Source organism: Furipterus horrens, unplaced genomic scaffold (genome assembly GCF_987537825.1).
Source record: "Furipterus horrens unplaced genomic scaffold, mFurHor1.1.pri manual_scaffold_2, whole genome shotgun sequence".
Classification (NCBI taxonomy): domain Eukaryota; kingdom Metazoa; phylum Chordata; class Mammalia; order Chiroptera; family Furipteridae; genus Furipterus; species Furipterus horrens.
The window spans coordinates 179,099,722-179,112,239 of record NW_028327172.1 but is presented as its reverse complement, the minus strand read 5'-3'; the positions used below and the strand labels follow the sequence as shown (position 1 = coordinate 179,112,239).

The window sequence follows — 12,518 nt, the reverse complement described above, 5'->3', positions numbered from 1 at the left end:
TGCATCATGTCCCACAGGGGGTTTTGGCAAAACATCAAATTACCAAGGTGATTCAGCCCCACTACAGCCCAGATTTGGTGCCCTGTGACTTCTGACTTTTTCCAAAACTAAAATTACCTTTGAAAAGGAAGAGACTTCAGACAGTTGATGATATTCAGGAAAATATGATGGGGCAGCTGATGGCAATTGGGAGAACTGTGTGAGGTCCCAAGGTGCCCACTTTGAAGGGAACTGAGGAGTCCTTGTCTTATGTACAATGTATCTTGTATCTTCTTTCATAAATGTCTCTATTTTCAGTATTATGAGGCTGGATATTTTATGGATAGACCCTGTATATAAATCCAAAAAAAAATTTTTTTCATATTACTATGGAATCTCATGTTAAAAATTGTCCCGACCAAGTTTTCTAACCAGGTTTTTAACTAAAGTCATTATTTCTTAAGGTGCTTTTAAAAATGGTTAAGTAGATTTTCTTTCTTAATTTTCCTTTCTGTTTAGCAGGAATTTTCATTTAACTGCAATATTTTTTTATTTTAGACAATAGTTACAGGAAAACAATGAAAAAAGGATTGTGCTTACTTTAAAAATTCTATATGATTAGATCCTTTACGGCCTTTTATATGAAGGGATGAGAGAAAACAGTTTTGCTCACTTGTATGTTGAAATATAAAACAAATTATTTATTAGTCATGAGAAAACTACTAGTAACTCAGGTTAGTTGTGGTTCTGAAATATAATGTTTATGCCTCTTTCCAAGGGAAAAAAATCCAGAATTGAATATGCTTTTTCTCTTGGTGCATCTCTGTATTACATTTCATATTTCAAGCTTTATCATAGTCTACTGCCCTCATGTGGACTGAAAACAACTGCTTAATTAAAGATAATACTCAAGTTAATAACTTCATCTCTTCTCCTTTTACCAGTAATATGTTTAGTTTTGTGTCTATGAAGAAAATGAAAAGAACACTTAATTTTTGGATAATTCCTTTTCAAAATCAAAGATGCAAAATTTATTTTAAAAAAGCATTCCATCCTAGACTAATTTTCATCAGAAATTTAAGAAAATAACCAGCAATCCTACTGAGCTTAGAGCAGAGGCTGAATTTTCTTTTACTGATTGAATTTGAATACTTTTTGTTGATTAACTAGTTTTGTTGTTATTACATTCAAATAACTGAAACTGTGTTAAATAGAAATGTTCTTATTACTCAAACTGCTAAAATTACTTGGCACTAAGAGAAATATAGAATTTAAAATGTTACATGCTTAATTTGAAGTAAAAAAAAAAATACAGAGATTGTCAGGGTTAGCTGAATTCTAATGATTTAGCTTATGCTTATCTAACTTCCTTTGAAAATAGCTTTCATGTTTTATTTCATGTTGATTCCAGAACCTATACCACTGATTACCTCAGTGTTTAAAGAAAAAAATTGCCTAAATAAATAAATTTTATTCTATTTAATTGTTCTATTTCAGAACAAATTATTATAAATCCTCAATGTTAGCTGCAGTTAGTGCCTCTTTATGTGACTTCATGGTTTAAACTATAGAACCCAAATCTACACAGATATACTAAATAGTTAGTTTCCAGATTTTTAGATTTTATAAAGTATTTTTATTATTTTTAACCTGGTTGTAAGCATAATACATTGTTATTCTAAGATGGTTGGTAAAACTTGTATAAAAAGGTAATAAAAATCACCTATGACAACACCATCAATATAGTGTTCACATTTTGGGGGAATGCTCATTTTAAGACATTTTATTATGTGAATGTAGTGAGATAGACACATTTTGAGAGAAAATTAGTATATTTTGTGTCCTTCTTATCACAAGAGCTTCCTCTTTGTTGACCCAAGAACTTTTTTTAACTGAGGGAAATATACAGATTGTTACAGATGGTGTATAGAAAAAGAATGAATAATAATAAACTTTTGACATTCAAAATAAAATTTTCAGAAACTCTTCAAAGTCAGTCTTCATAAAAGAAATTGTTTCTTCTAAATTTATTTTAGCTTATATTTAACCTATCAGGGGATAGATCAGAATTTTTATTAATTTGAAGAAGATACTTAAGTCTTCCATTAAGACAAGATTTTAGAATTGGGAAGAAGTTGGAAATGTGACCCAGGAAATGTGGGAACATGAGAAGGACATGAGAAGGACATGAGAGGAAATAAAAGAGGAAAAAGAGATTGAAGTAGTCAGGACCCAGGGCTAATTATGTCCCCTTACTTCTTTGTCTCCAATCAAAGCCAAGGGTTAATCTCAAAACGGGTAGGGGCAACAGGGAATTGGAGATGATGAGGGCATTGATTTAAAACAATATAAAGTTAAGGAAAGCACTGAGGACAGTTGTAATTGAACTAAGGTGGGGTGATCATTTAAGGAGACAGAACTGTGAATTAGACAACTATCAGCTTAGGCAAAGAGAGAGGGAGTGTACATAATTCATATGTAAAACTTCCTTAGTTTCTCTATGGTGCTGTGCTGAAATGAGTGTCAGCATGCCAATAAGGGCAGCACATTTTCGTGATAAACTAGACTCATAGCAGAGGTTGCAAGTGGGTCAGAAGGTAGATGTAACATATGGTAAAGCTTCAAATATCATTTTAGCCAGTGAGAGTTATGTGGAGGCAACATCAACAGGAAAGGCTACTGAGAAAAGACTGAAGGAGTAAAAAAGTCATGAATTACATCTGTGGTATGAGTTACATTGTCTGTTGACATCAACCTTAAACATTAACATGAGAGCCAAGAAAACAGGGGTGTTGTTAAGCCCAGAGTAGCCACTGAGCATATTGCTGATCCAACAACCTGCTTGTTCTAGTCAACAAGATTACGTGAACTTTTTGTTCACACTCTTCAGGACACCATCTTGAAGGGCAGCAGGAATTTTATAAAGCACATAATAATGTATACAAAATATTAATATATCTATTTAAGTATAATTTTTATATAAGTGTATGTGAATACACACACAGACCCATGTGCATGCATACAAAGGAAATGCTGCTATTTTATCTAATATTATGAGTTATATTTTTTTTTCAAGTTTAATATTACACATTTAAAAGTGCTATGTTTGTATTGTGTAATATAACATAGATAATTATAAAACAGACATTTTTGTAATAAATTCACAGTTCAGAAACCTATCTTACATTCTTAGTTATAACCCTCTCTCTACTCCAAGAAGTATTCACTAACATGCCTCTTATGAAAATCATTCTCTTATTATGTATACTTTATCACCTTTATATATTTCCCTGAACAATATGGTGTAGTTTTGCTTTCCTTGGTCTTTACATAATAAAATTATACAGTATGTTTTGTTTTGTCTCTTTTTTAATAAAACATTTTAAAACATATTTAATCTATTGTATTGTATAAAGGTATAATCATTTTATATGTACATAGTATATCACGACTATATTTCAGTTTTATATATTTACTATCTTATGGATAATATGTGGGTTATTTTTAGTGCTTTGCTATCACAAACCAAACTGTCCTGACTATTCTTGTATCTTAAGCATAACTGCATGTATTTCTATAAGGTATATAATGTGGGTGGAATTGCTGTATCACAGAGCATGCATATTTTTCACTTCATTAAGAATGCCAAATTATTTTCCAAATAGACTAGACCAAACAAATAATTTTTAGTAGTCTTTTTTTTTTACTTGAATATATAACCTATTGTTTTGTATCTATTTTTTAGTGGAGCATTTAGGTTGTTTTCTTTATGATTACATATAATACCACAATAAATGCTTTTGTCCACTTTATTATTTGTTTCTCCATTTTATTTACCTATTTTTTCTATTTAAAAATCATTTTTATTATTCAGTCATAGTTGACATACATTATTATGTTAGTTTCAGGTGGTGTATACCTCAATGATTAGACATTATATAACTTACTAAGTGATCATTCTGATAAATTTCACACTCATCTGACACCATACATAGTTATTACAATATTATTGACTATATTTCCTATGCTGTTGCTTACATCTCTATGACTATTCTGTAACATCCAATTTGTACTTCTAAATCTTTTCACTTTTTTCACCTCTCTCCCCAGACCCCTTCTCATCTGTCAACCATAAAAATGTTCTGTCTCTATGAGTCTGTTTCTGTTCTGCTTGTTCATTTATTTTGTTTTTTTAGATTCAATTGTTGATGCATATGTATTTATTATAATTTCATTGTTTATATTCTTCTTCTTCTTCTTCTTCAAGAAGACCCTTTAACATTTCAAATACTAGTTTGGTGGTGATAAATTCCTTTTTCTTATCTGGAGGCTCTTTATCTGTCCCTTGATTCTAAGTGATAGCTTTGCTGGGTAGAGTGATCTTGGTTGTAGGCCCTTGCTTTTCATCACTTTGGATATTTTTTGCCATTTCCCCTGTCTTGCAAATTTCTCTTGAGAAATCAGCTGACAGTTTTATGGGAGCTCCCTTGTAGATAACTAACTGCTTTTTCTTGTTGCTTTTAAGATCTTCTTGATTTTAAACTTCTGTATTGTAATTATGATTTTCTTTTTCCTTTTCTTTTTTTCTTTTGGTGTGGATATCTGGGATTATCTTGTTTGGGATTCTCTGAGATTTCTAGACTTGTATGTCTATTTCCTTCACCAGGTTAGGAAAGTTTTGTGTCATTATTTTTTCAAACAGGTATTCAATTTCTTGCTCTCTTTCCTATCCTTCTGTCACCCCCATGATGCAAATGTTGACACCTTTAAAATGGTCTGAAAGGCTCCTCACACTATTTCCATTTATTTGGATATTTTTTTTCTGTTTTGATTTTTGTTTCTTTTCTTTACATTTCACATCACTGATTAGATTCTTGACTTAATCTACTCTACTCTTGATTTCCTGTAAATTATCTTTCATTTCAGTTAGTGTACCCTTCATTTTTGATTGAGCCTTTTTTCATGCTATTAAGGTTTTTACTAAGTTCATTGAGCATCCTTATAACCAGTGTTTTGAACTTTACATCTAGTAGATTGCTAGTCTCTATGTTGTTTAGTTCTTTTTCTGGAGTTTTGTTGTGTTCTTTCATTTGGGACATATTTCTTTGTCTCCCCGTTTTGTCAGCCTCCCTGCCTTTGTTTCCATGCATTAGGTAGAGCCGTTGCATCTCCCAGGCTTGTTAGGTGGCCTGATGTAGTAGGTGTCCTTTAGAGCTCAGTGGCACAGCCTGGCATGAGTAACAAAACAATTTGAAGATGGCTGCTACTTGTGCTGGGCTTGAAGGTTCTCAGGTGAGGCAAAGTTGTAAACCAAGATCAGTTGCTACTAATATCAGTCCTGAAGCCTATTAGCAAAAGGTATGGGCCAAGTTGAGCCCAGATGTGGCTTGTTTGAGAGATTTTAGGAAAATCTGTAGCATAATCAAGATAGTTCATTTGTATAGAAAAGCTACTGGAAACAGTTTGGGTGGGCCTGCAAGTTAGTGTGGTAGGGCCTTAGGGAATCACCAGGGCAGGGCAAACAGTATCAGTCAGGTTGATAGAATCTCTATATGGTGCTCACTTGCTAGCTCTTGACAGGAGGGGTCTCAGAGAAGGAACAATGACCTGTGCCAGCACTTCCTTCTGGGGGAAAGCTGTCTGCCCCAGTGCTCACCCTGATGTCAGACACTTCAGTTCCTCCTCATATATCTCTGGTGCTTTTCCAGCACCCCAGTGGTGGAGCTCAGAGGGAGTGAGTCTGAGTAAGTCTGTGCATGAGCCATTTAAGAGAAACTGCCTGGGACTCCATAAACTCTCGATTTCCCTTGCCTCAGTTCTAGCTGGTTTTCATAGCCAGAAGTTATAGGAACTTGTCTTTCTGGCACTGGAACCCTGGGCTGGGGAACATGGTGTGGGGCTGAGATCTCTTGCTCCTCAAGGACACTCTGCAACTGATATATTCCTCCTAATTTTTATCTGCCACATGTGAATGTAGGACCAGCCTTGTTCTGCATCTCTGCCCCTCCTACCAGTCTTTATATGGCTCTTTTGTAATTCTCTAGTTGTAGGACTTTCATTCAGCCAGGTTTCAGGTGGTTCTGAATGATAGTTGTTTTGCAGTTTAGTTGTAATTTCGATGTGGTTGTGGAAGTGAGTGCCACATTTACCTATGCTGCCATTATGCCCAGAAGTTTGTCTTTAGCCACTTTATATACTGTGTCAAATTTTCTGTTTTTTCTTACAACCAGTTCTCAGATTTTTGATTTCTTTAGTCAAGGGTTTGATCATTGTTGTGGTCCCTGACATAGGTTTATGTTTAAATTTAGTCTTTTTAAATAACATTTTACATATATCTCAGCCACCTTGTAAAGTGTAGTACGTTAATTGAAAGTCAGTTGTGCCCTGGCTGGCTAGGTCAGTTGATAAGCGTGTTGTCCTGATATGCCAAGATTGCAGGTTTGATTCCTGGTCAGGGCACATACAAGAAGCAACCAGTGAGTGCATAAATAATTAGAACAACAAATTCTTTCTCTTGCTTGCTCCCTCTCTTTCTCTAGAAATCACTAAATAAAAATGTTTTATTTATGTGTAATAGCATTAAAAATAGATTTGTCAGAATCAAGTATATTATTCATATTTATATTATTTTCTTTTGCATATCAGCTATTTCTTATAAATAGAAATGTTTCTTAGTTTTCCAAAATATTAGAAATGCTTTTTGTCTTTAAATTATTTTCCTTATAACATTGAAATTATGTTAGTTTGAAAACATTTTTTTTAATTTTACATAACTTTTGAGATTATTTTTTGTTAAAGAAAAACTCTCATGTTAAAAATTCTCAGAATCTTGTTCTGGTGCTCAGAAGTGTCAAGAGTTTTTGTTCTTATGACTAGAGCTAAGCAAAATACTAGATGTAAAATATGTTTATATAAATAATCACATTTTTATGTGAAATTTTTAGGCTGCCAATATAAAAGTATACCTGGAAAAAAAAATGAAGCTTTATTTCTAAGAGAACCTCAAATATATATCAAATATACAATTGTTTTGTATTGATTTAAATGACATTGGCTATCCTTAAAAATATTTTAAAAGTTTTTTAATAACCACATGTTTTTTATAAAATTCCCTGAGGTTTTTTTTTTTTTCAAAGTATCTTTCCCTTTGGATGCAGTTAATTTTAAAGGGTTAACTATGCAGAAAAGTAGGCTGTGACTCAAGAATGACCATGCTGGTAGTTAACCTCCAAGGGAAAAGGTAAATCTATTGAGACCGTACAAGACGGAACTGTGCTCTTGCCAGTGCATTTTAATTGGATTGAATTTCCTACAACTAGAGCTGAATTAACCAGAGCCCTCAATGTTTTTTCCCCTTTAGTAGAGGCCTGACTGATTTGATTTCAAGTCACTTGGGGTTTTAAGAAACAAAGTCCTTCCCCCATTAAAACTGCATGGTGTTTATGACCACCACTGGGATGGTTTAAAAAACAATGATAAAAGTGGACTTATGAAAAATAAAGCTGGCTAATTACAGCAAATGGGCTTAATTTAAAAACCACAGGTGCCTCTTTTATAAGCTTTGTTGAGCTCCTGCCCAAGGCATGTTTATATGACAAAACTCGATCTGAAGTTTTTGCTGTGGCTAGTTTTAAATGGGAAACATTTGTTCACCTCTATTTACAGTTTAGACCATTCAGACCACATATGATGTCACAGAAATGATAAAACCTTGGAAAGCTTGTTTCTGCCTTGAGGAATATTGTATTTGATTCATTATTTATAGAATTTAAGTAAAACAATTTCAATTAATGCCCTGGCAAAGAACCACTTTGCTAATATATTTTATTTTAAGTAGAACTATAAAGGTACTTGCTCCATAGTTCATCATATTTTACTATTAGAAATCTGTGATATGAGAAGCATTAACATATATTTAATGAAAATATTTTTTGCTGAAATAACTTTTGGTAAAGTGGATATCTATAAGATTATAAATAAGATGTGTGTCATTTTATATTCTAGGACCTAAAACATTTCTTCAGGTATATGTACACATTTTTGCACTGGCATTTCATTTGCAAGTTTACTTTATTTAATTTGGTTATGTTAGTGATGTTCAATGCTTATAAGTGCAATATATTTTATTCAGAAGAACTTGTAATCTCCAGAAATGAAAATATGTTTTAATCTTTGCCTAACTCCTGACATGTATATTTTCTTGATATATTTTTAATAGATGAGATCAGCCTTTAAATCTTCTATTCTAGGTGGTTAGAGTTTAGGTTAGTTATTGAGGTCCTTGTGCTTCTAAAACAAGGAGGCATCTAATCTTGTTCATGAATAAGTTAGAACTTCTGGGCTATAATCAAAAGATTTAGACTAGAATTACTTAGAGAGGACCAAAGAGGAAACCAATGAACCCCAAAATATACCCCCTTGAAATTGGCCTAAAGAAGTAGAGAGAACAGAAAAAAAAAATTAAATTTTACCAATTACTTTTCAATACAAACATTATATCATAAGCACATCACCTAAAATTCAGTAAATGACACCATTTCAGACACCAAATTGAATTTGTGCATAAATTAGAATGAGTTATGATATCCTATATACTGAATATAATTATAGATGTGTATCTATTTGCTTTTTATATTTATCAGGGAAAAATTCATGCAAGCCATTTTGGTTTGATTTTCTTTTATATTTGTTTGGAAAGCATATACTATGTCCCAGAACAAGCTCTTGAGTTCTTTATCTCTTCAATCAAGCTGACAATCCTCTCTTGTAGAATTCTTGGTAGAATTTCAGGGACTCAGTAATTGGTACATGTATGTTGTTTTTGCATTAATATATACATTTATAGCATTTTTATTTAAAATATCGCTCTGCTTTACAAAATTATTTTTTTTTATCAACAATTACTAATTAAACAGGCTTTGAAACTCACTCACACATGTAGGTCAAACATGAGCATATATCAATAGCAAGTAGTATAACCCAGAATTACTGTTCTTTAAGGAAAATTATATGTAACTTTATTTCTATCAAAAGATATTTCCAGGGGAAGGGTCTGGTTAAGGAAATAGTATAAATGACTCATCAACATGGACAATGGGGTGGGGATTGACTGTGGGAGAAGAGGGGGCATGGGTTGAGAGGAGACAATGGGGGAAAAATGGGACAACTGTAAAAGTAAAAGATATTTCCATTTTATCATTATTTTATATTTTTTAAAGGACAATCCTGACTGTTGAAGAAAGACAAATAGGCAACTTCCCCATTATTATGATTAATTATTATCTTAATAATAGCAGCTTATTTGGCACATATTACATTGAAAATAATATCCATAATAAATATGATTACTAATCTTTGCAACATAAATATTACCTTAAATTTTAATAAGATAAAGGAAGAGTTGAGGAGGTTATGTATTTTGTCCAAAACATGAAGTAAATACAGGTTTCTCTGACTCCTGCTTTCCCAGTTTTTCTAGAAATTCAGTCACATTTTTCCTTGAGGAAGCTCAATTGGCCAACTAATGTGTATAGATTTTTATGTCTAGAACTAGGTTACCTTTATTTGCAAAGTTTAAGAATAACAATATTGCTTAGTCTTTTCTGTACTACTGTTGCTACAAAAATATTTGATTCAGTTTGTTTACACGACACTTAAACACAAATTATAAGGCAATCATAGAGTAAGTAAGGTGAATATATTCCTGAAGGACATTCCAGGCAGAGAACCACTGTATGTACAAATGCAGTGAAGTAGGGATAAATTTTATGTATTTTTTCCTCATTTTGTTATAAAATGAAAAATAAGAGTTAGAATTTCAGCTTTATACATCTGATCTATATTTTTGATAGAAGTACTCATATTTATATATTATTATATATATGCATTTATAATTAAATTTATAATTTAAAAATATATTGCAAAAGTTTTAGTCACTGTATATTATAAGGTCTAGTAAACTTTGAAAAAGGACACTACCATTCTTAAAGTGGAAGAATTACAGTAGTAATTCCAAAATTCTGCCAGATAAATGTTAAGTTGTACCTCCGAACTGAAGATAAGAAATATTCTTTGTTTAGGACATATTTCTGCATCTGCCCTAGCTCTCCAATCCATTGTTTTCCATGGATCTTGGCTCCTCCTTCTAGAAATTCTGTCTTTTTCTATTATTCACTTTGGACTCATCTAAGGAGTTTACTGAAGAATATCCCTTCCTCAGAGGCTGAAGAATATCCTGCCCATAAATGTTTGGGGTCTCAAAATTCCTCTTCAAAGAATGAATGTTTGCCATTAATAATTTAGTTTTACTATAGTGAGTAATAACTAACATTTTGGTTTTATTATTTATGTATCAATCTATGATTAACCTAATATTTCCATGTTTTTATTATTAGCTAAAATATTTTTCCATAAATATGCATATTTAAGATTAATTAAAGTTAGCATAGTGGACACAAAGTAAAAGACACATTGAATATCTCAAAAATATTCCATGAAGGAGATTGATAAGAATATTAAGAGTTAAAACATTGCATAACAAGTATTGTACAATTGTTTATATTTGTTAAGCTTTGGGAAAGTGGAGGAGCACCAGTCTAGCACCGTAGTTCAGAGACAGGTTCTTACCTATGGTAATTTTTTTCTGAGACCCAATAATAAAGATTACCATATTTTTCACTCCATAAGACACAGCTGACCATAAGACACATCTGACCATAAGACTCATCTAGGTTTAGAGGAGGAAAACAAGAGAAAAAAAAAAATTCTGAACCAAATGGTGTACAAAAATATTTTAAAAAATATAACAGGATGATACCTCAACAATGCAACGTGAACAGCAGTCAACAGCGGTATTAAGAACCATCATCTTTGTCATTAACAAATGAACAGAGACTTTAAGGTTCAAGTACTCTTGTTTTCTGGAAACCCCGAGAACTCGTCCTCGCTAGTGTCAGAATTTATGAAGCTCAGTTGCTCATAATCACTGATATTATTTTCTTCACTATCTTCATACTGACCAGATGCCCTGAGATTCAGCAGCAAAGTGGGACACTTACATTACCCTGTCCCCAGGGGTTTCACGTGGGTCCACCGCTTCCCCTTCTAACAGCTGTTACCACCGCTGACAGGTCAGGTAATACACATCATGGTCTGTGATGCAATATTTACTCCATAAGATGCACAGACATTTTTCCTCCACTTTGGGAGGAAAGAAGTGTGTCTTATGGAGCAAAAAATGCAATAATTAGTAAGACAATAAAGGATGTTCCAACAGAGAATGTGTAAAAGTGCCCTAGGAAACAGACATTCATTTGAGAAAAAGCAAATGACCTTTCATGGCTGGCCCACAGCCTGTCCACTGGGAAGTGAAAGGAGGAGAGTTTAGCTGACATAAGTATGTTAAGCAATTTGAATTTTATCTTGATCATAGGGAAGACAAATATTTGTTGAAAATAGAGATCAAGTTTAAATCTGAATAAAGAATTTTCAGGTAATAATTAAAGGAAAAAAAATGGTCATATTGGAGCCTGAAGGTAAAGGTAGAAATCTAGATATTTAATTAACTGAATTTAGGTAGAGACAATAAGGCAATGTGGAGAGAGACTGAGAATGTAGAGTTTAGAAAGCTTTTTGACTAAGCGATGATAGGGGACAAGGACCAGAACAATTCTTAGCTCTCTTATTTCACAAAGAATATTTGAAAAGGAAGAAATGATTTTATGTGATGAGATTATCCATACCGAGACTAAATGGTCTGTTTTATCTAAATGATTAGGTAAGTATAAATTTGGATATGTTTATACCTAAGGTTCAAAAAAAAAAAAAAAAAAAAAGAAGCAAGCCACCTATATATGGGTGTTGTGAGTCCAGGGAAGAGTTAGAAAGAAAGGAACTGGTAGAGAAGCAGAAAATGGTAGTGAGATAGCAGCTGTGAGTAAACCTTTTCTATGGAAGTGAAGAGAGGAACTACTGTTAACAGAAAAAGTTGTGAATGGTATTGAAGTCAAAGATAGGTCAATCAGGAAAAAGACCAATCCAATGGGCCACTGGGAAATAATTAATGACTTTAGGGGGAGCAGTTTTAGGACAATGTGCCTACCTAGATTCCTGGGGAATGAGATGGGAGTGTAAGGCAAGGAAATGGAGACATGGAATATTTATGTCGTCATACTAATACTAATAACTGGATTGGGGTACTAGTCAACTGGATAATGAAAAAAAGAACATGTTAGGGTAAAACTAAAATTGTTTATGTTTTTAAAATTTTTTAACTTATTTTTTATTGTTTTTCTATTACAGTTGTCCCATTTTTCCTCCTTTGCTCTCCCCTGCTCCCCCCCAACAGTCCATACCCATTTAGTTGTCCATGTCCATGAGCACTCATATTAGTTTCTTTTTTTTTTTTTTTTTTTTTCAGATTTAATGTGTTTTATTGATTAAAATATTACATTTGTGCCAATTTCCCTTCCCTCTGCTCCCCTCCACCCGGTGGCCCCCTCCCTCCAGTTGTCCCCCCCTTTTAGATTATGTCCATTAGT

General features: G+C 32.9%; 1 pseudogene; it reads left to right on the top strand.

Annotated features, from left to right (window-relative positions):
• The first annotated feature begins 5,235 nt into the window (after window positions 1-5,235).
• Window positions 5,236-12,518, top strand: part of LOC150020076 (small ribosomal subunit protein eS27 pseudogene) — a 42,732-nt pseudogene continuing 35,449 nt past the window's right edge.